This window comes from Amblyomma maculatum, chromosome 4, assembly GCF_055883805.1.
Source record: "Amblyomma maculatum isolate TAMU_Amacu chromosome 4, ASM5588380v1, whole genome shotgun sequence".
NCBI classification, from domain to species: Eukaryota; Metazoa; Arthropoda; class Arachnida; order Ixodida; family Ixodidae; genus Amblyomma; species Amblyomma maculatum.
In genome coordinates, this window is record NC_139347.1 from 147,922,099 (window position 1) to 147,929,003 (window position 6,905).

The 6,905-nt window shown below is 45.2% G+C and overlaps 2 non-coding genes across 2 annotated transcripts; both read right to left on the reverse strand.

Annotated features, from left to right (window-relative positions):
- Positions 1–4,052: 4,052 nt before the first annotated feature.
- On the reverse strand, positions 4,053–4,125 carry TRNAM-CAU (transfer RNA methionine (anticodon CAU)). The gene has a single exon. It is a non-coding gene; the product is annotated as a tRNA-Met (tRNA).
- Positions 4,126–5,049: 924 nt separating this feature from the next.
- Positions 5,050–5,122, reverse strand: TRNAK-CUU (transfer RNA lysine (anticodon CUU)). The gene has a single exon. It is a non-coding gene; the product is annotated as a tRNA-Lys (tRNA).
- Between the last annotated feature and the right edge of the window lie 1,783 nt (positions 5,123–6,905).

The following is a 6,905-nucleotide window of genomic DNA, read 5'->3' on the forward strand; positions in this document are numbered from 1 at the left end:
GGCTTTGGGAATAGCTGGATCAGCCCGATTGGAGTCGCGTCATGTCTACAATGAACAAGGCAACGCTTTCATTTGGCTGCTGCGATCTTGAGTGCAGGGCACGTTCGGCTCTCTCTTTCCTCTCGTCGATACGAAATGTCGCCGACAACTATCGTCGAAAAGCTTCCCAGGTGGTAAAAGAAGCTTCGTGATTCTCGTACCACGTTTTGGCCGAATCCAGCAATGCGAAGTAGACGTTTTGCAGCTTGCGCTCACCGTCCCCCTGGTTGAAGCCCGCCGCACGGTCGAAGCTGGCCAACCAGTCTTCAACGTCCTCTAACCTATCACCATGGAACGAAGGTGGTGACCAAGGTTTGTGTAGGACAAACGGCGGCACCGCTGCAGCCTGCTGAGGAGGATGGCTACCCGGGTTAGACGCCATGGCTCTTGGAGTAGTTCTCACGCCACTGAACTCAGGCTGTAGACCTCGCAGACGACGACTCGCCTTGTGGACAGGTGTTGTATCCACGCGCTCGGAACTGGCTTCAAACGTGCCTTCGAAGTCAGCGTACATGGGACGATACCTGGCGGCTCCACCAAATGTCACCGTCAAACAATCAAAAGGTTAGAAGGTCGGTTTATTCACAGTGACGCGGCACTGGGACGCGGCAATGCTGGAGAGAGCTTGAGAGAGGGAAAACGAAGAAGGCCGGGGTATGTTTTGTACAACACTCTAGGCAGGAGCGATCCCTTTGAACAATTCGTGCGCGACCTGTGAAAGGAAGCCCAGAGTCTCAATTTCGTAACCTTTAATGACTAGATTTTTTTGAGTCGTTAAATGATTTCGATCAATTGATGACCGAAGCGTGGCCTCGTGGTAGAACATCCGCCTCGTGTTCGAGGTACCAGGTTCCATCCCTGCTGCCGCCAGGTACCCACTGGCTTTTCAATGGGTACAAGCTTTCCTCCGGCCTGGTGCTCGGCTCTTTTGGGGGAAATGTTTGGAAAAGGGGTCATAGGTTTCAAATAGTTGCTTCGATGTGGCAGTGATCATTTCAACCATCAGATAACAATAAGTTCGCCTTATGCGGCAAAAGCCCATTATGTTGCCCATTTTTTCTGTTAGAATGGCCATTGCAGGCCATTAGTTGTTCGAAACTTTAAGCCCTCGAAGGAGCACAGCAGTGTTAGCAGAGACTCTTCCAAACGCACACCCCTGAAAGAGCCGAGCGCTGCGCCGGGAGGACGCTTCTACTAAATTTTACCGGTCTGTGTCCGGCGGCGGGTTTCGAACTGACCCCCTCCTGCAATTTCGGAAAACTGGGTTGGATCTGCTCAGCCCATTTCTAACTTCGCTTGCTGTTAACAAGTGGATCATGGTGACCACTGACTAGCTTACCCAATATACCGAAGCGAAAGCCCTGCTTAATGATACAGCGGCAGATGTCGCCAAGTTCTTCGTCGAGCGCATGCTCCTGCGGCGCGGCGCGCCCAAAGTGACATCATACACAGGGGTCATGGTGAAATTGCGCAAAAACACGACACAAAAGTAAGAGGGACACGTAGCACGGGACGAGCGCAAACAGTAGAGTACAGTAGACATTCACCAACTAGCCCGCCAACAGCTCCTGTTAATACACAGGGGAACATGATTTACAGCGGAGCTCACGCAAGCTATCTTGATGTACAATTATACAAGGTACCCGCGAAATTCGGCGCGCCATCTCCAAACCAATGGACTTGCGTAACGCATCAACTAAAGGATTGTGGGTATGATTGAAATCTAAGTCGACGCCGAACACAAGACCAAAGGTTCAACCATGCCATACGTGACCTTTGAATATAACACGGTCGTCCAAGAGACAACCAAGAGACCCATTTCAAACTTGTGTACAGCAGGGAGCCGACGACAACACACGACACGACGTTGTCGTACGTGACACAGGAAGAAAACGTCGATGTCGCGGCCAACCTGCAACGTGCAGAGGAAGGTCGGAGACGCCCACAGCGGTGCATGAAAGGGCAGCAATGCACCGCAGCCCTGTGATACTAGTTCAGATTACGCGAGGCAGATTGCAAGCCAGGCTACCAAGTGTGGGTTTACATGGGTCTTCACTGGTCATTCGATGCATCGCACAACTTGGTTATGAAGCTATTCCGAATGCTCGACCACGTCACAGTGGCGCGAGGCGTTACCAGAAATTATGCATGTTTGCACCTGAAGGCCTATTACGTGCAATAAAAGCCGTAGATATTTGAATTGATGATGTGTTTAATTATATTACTCTGTTTATTTGGGAAGCGTCGGGGTGATGCCTATTTAAGGGGGGAATATTTTTGCGAACCTTTCAAACATTTGTTGCTTATCAACTGACGCCTGCATGCGGTCTTCTCACTGTGACTGTGGCGCACGGGCCAATTTTGTGCTCTTTGGTTGTTCATGCTCAGTATTGCGGAAAGCACATTTAAAGCTTTCTTTGTAGCGCGAGATGCACCCAGGTTAGTGTGGAATGATCGCAGGGAAGCCAAACAGTTTGTATAACATCGGGGGGTTTTCCGTATCTCTTTCGTAGTTTAGATAGATGATTTTGAGGCCACATTATATGAGCAATGCTGATTGCAACGGGTACTCATAGATCGACAACTCGCTACAAGGCTTGCTTTTATTTTGCCGCCTAGTCGCTTACTCTGCTATTATTCCCTTTTGCGAGGGCAATTCAGTCCAATAATAACTGATTCCTAGTGCTACACCTGTCTGTACGCTTGCAGCCCATGTCATTGGCAGCACCACGTGACAATACTCTTATGCTGTTGATGGTCTAAAAGTGTATGGTAGAGTGTATGTGTTTTCATGCTCATAAATGGACTGCCGTCGCCCCTAAGTCCACCTTAACAACAATCTGCGAAACAGATCTTGAAGACTAAGTGAAACCACTTGTGCAACTCTCAGGACAAGACAGAGGTTAAATAATTTAGTTTCGAACCAGCAACATATGGTCGGCTAGAGTTCTTAACCTGATATAGGGCGGCCAGTTTGAATTCTATAAAGGACTGTCGGTCTTGGTAGGACACTAAACCGTACCAATATATTTTCATGTGATGTACAGTACTAGTGTCACTGATATCAAAGTGACACCACACTCGCGTTTTCTTCACAGAATATATAGAATAAATAATTTCTTAAACCGGCCCTAATGCTCGGTGTCAAGATTGCTGTTTACATAATGGAGGGTAGCAGAGGAGTTCGGCACACTTTTGTGATGCTGCAGGATCAATCTGAAAACAGCAGTATCACTTCCGAGGCGGTAAACAGCAATTAAGCTGGCTAGCTTCCGCGACAAAAAAAAAAAAAAACTTTTTAACGGACATGAGATGGCGACGCGAAATAGGATTATAATGGGGTTAACTCGTTATTGATAATATGTAATATAAACTGGAAACAACGCGTTTGTTACGTGTAGAATCTAAAAGAGCAAAAAGCAGACGAAGAAAATAAAGGCTAAATTCGGGCACGAGTGCTGAATAGTTCGATAAGGCCGATGCACGCAAAATGTCCCGAACATCAAGTTTTCAATGGCAATCGTTCTCAGGGGTGCTTGCATGAAGGACGGTGAAGCAGGTTTGTTCTATCGCCCACTCTGTAATCGTCTCAATTACGCCGGCTACAAACGTAGTAAATTTGTAGGCTTCATATTCGTAATTGTGTTTTTGTAGTGTGAACTTATCCAGACATGCGCATGCATACACGTTGCGAGCCTGCGTAATGGTGTACGCGTTTGATATTACTCAATTTTATCGTTCGCGGAAAACACACACGCATATATATATATATATATATATATATATATATATATATATATATATATATAGATAAGCAGATCAATCAAGGGGAAATCAGGGTGCTCGTTAAATTACATGAAGGAAAGAAGCCAACAGTCGGCGAGGCCAAGGAAAGCGTTGGGGATGGTACTTTGTCTTTTTTTTTTAATGTTTACTTGGATAATCACAGAAATTAGTAATGTAATATGTTTATGGGAAAGATAATTAGACAGAAAGTAGAAGAAAAAACAACGTGCCAATGGTGGGATCCGAACCCACGACCTCCGAATAATGCGTCCGGTGCTCTTCCAACTGAGCTACATCGGCCGCTGTCCCCCCTGCTACTTTCTTGGGTATTTATGTTGTCTGTATACGAACCTTGAGAGTGTTCACCAGCGCCACCCTCAGCCATACCGGCGGACGTGGGACGTCCTTTGTTACCGCCAGCGTCACGTGGAACGTGATCAAGAGCAAGGGCGAAAGCTGTGCTAGAACCCTCTTACGCTACCTATGGCTTCAAGGCTGCCAGAACCGAGACCCCCGTAAGCTACAAGCAGATCAATCAAGGGGAAATCAGGGTGCTCGTTAAATTATATGAAGGAAAGAAGCCAACAGTCGGCGAGGCCAAGGAAAGCGTTGGGGATGGTACTTTGTCTTTTTTTTTTAATGTTTACTTGGATAATCACAGAAATTAGTAATGTAATATGTTTATGGGAAAGATAATTAGACAGAAAGTAGAAGAAAAAACAACGTGCCGATGGTGGGATCCGAACCCACGACCTCCAAATAACGCGTCTGGTGCTCTTCCAACTGAGCTACATCGGCCGCTGTCCCCCCTGCTACTTTCTTGGGTATTTATGTTGTCTGTATACGAACCTTGAGAGTGTTCACCAGCGCCACCCTCAGCCATAGCGGCGGACGTGGGACGTCCTTTGTTACCGCCAGCGTCACGTAGAACGTGATCAAGAGCGAGGGCGAAAGCTGTGCTAGAACCCTCTTACGCTACCTATGGCTTCAAGGCTGCCAGAACCGAGACCCCCGTAAGCTACAAGCAGATCAATCAAGGGGAAATCAGGGTGCTCGTTAAATTACATGAAGGAAAGAAGCCAACAGTCGGCGAGGCCAAGGAAAGCGTTGGGGATGGTACTTTGTCTTTTTTTTTTTAATGTTTACTTGGATAATCACAGAAATTAGTAATGTAATATGTTTATGGGAAAGATAATTAGACAGAAAGTAAAAGAAAAAACAACGTGCCGATGGTGGGATCCGAACCCACGACCTCCGAATAAAGCGTCCGGTGCTCTTCCAACTGAGCTACATCAGCCGCTGTCCCCCCTGCTACTTTCTTGGGTATTTATCTACATCGGCCGCTGTCCCCCCTGCTACTTTCTTGGGTATTTATCATAAATACCCAAGAAAGTAGCAGGGGGGACAGCGGCCGATGTAGCTCAGTTGGAAGAGCACCGGACGCGTTATTCGGAGGTCGTGGGTTCGGATCCCACCATCGGCACGTTGCTTTTTCTTCTACTTTCTCTCTAATTATCTTTCCCATAAACATATTACATTACTAATTTCTGTGATTACCCAAGTAAACATAAAAAAAATAATAATAAAAAAAAAGACAAAGTACCATCCCCAACGCTTTCCTTGGCCTCGCCGACTGTTGGCTTCTTTCCTTCATGTAATTTAACGAGCACCCTGATTTCCCCTTGATTGATCTGTTTGTAGCTTACGGGGGTCTCGGTTCTGGCAGCCTTGAAGCCATAGGTAGCGTAAGAGGGTTCTAGCACAGCTTTCGCCCTCGCTCTTGATCACGTTCTACGTGACGCTGGCGGTAACAAAGGACGTCCCACGTCCGCCGCTATGGCTGAGGGTGGCGCTGGTGAACACTCTCAAGGTTCGTATACAGACAACATAAATACCCAAGAAAGTAGCAGGGGGGACAGCGGCCGATGTAGCTCAGTTGGAAGAGCACCGGACGCGTTATTCGGAGGTCGTGGGTTCGGATCCCACCATCGGCACGTTGTTTTTTCTTCTACTTTCTGTCTAATTATCTTTCCCATAAACATATTACATTACTAATTTCTGTGATTATCCAAGTAAACATTAAAAAAAAAGACAAAGTACCATCCCCAACGCTTTCCTTGGCCTCGCCGACTGTTGGCTTCTTTCCTTCACATATATATATATATATATATATATATATATGGTTATCGAAGTAAACATTAAAAAAAAAAATGACATAAACATACCATCCCCAACGCTTTCCTTGGCCTCGCCGACTGTTGGCTTCTTTCCTTCATGTATTATAACGAGCACCCTCATTTCCCCTTGATTGATCTGCTTATATATATATATATATATATATATATATATATATATATATATATATATATATATATATATATATATATATATATATATATATATATATATATAACATCTATAAATAAAGGAAAAAGTAATAATGGCACAATGTAGTAATGCTATACCCTAGTGTTACTGTTGCTAACGGCTGTCTCATTGGGGCTTACTTGGGAATGATCTTGTAACTTTTGAACATGTCCTGCATTTGTCCCCTAAAAAGGAGCAGGTGTACTTTTTAATAGAAATAGCTCGTTAACTGTCCCAAAATATATTGTTTTGACACTGCCTCCTTCTTTTATGCCTCAACGCGCAATACATGGCCTTTTGGTTTTCTAATTTACGTTATTGACCTACCAGCTCATATCACATCTAACATTCGACTGCTTGTCGATGAGTGCGATATAAATCAGCCCGTTACTAACAGTAATGATGCCTTTACATTGTAAGCGGACATCACCTATATTGAATGACTAAGCAAAAAATGACTGTTGCCTCTGAATTTTACTAAGCATTTCTAATTACATATCCCCGCACATGTTGTACCGCTGGATAAAATACTATATCTATTCTTTCGAAAAGTCTGCAGACACCTCTTGCAAATTCCTCGGTGCAATTATTTCCCCCTACCTTATTTAGTCCCCACACAAATTATTTAGTAGTAATGATGCCACTCGCATGCTTACTTTCATGTACCGTATATTGATACTAGCCCCTGCTGCTTTGAAATGGTTGACTTTTTT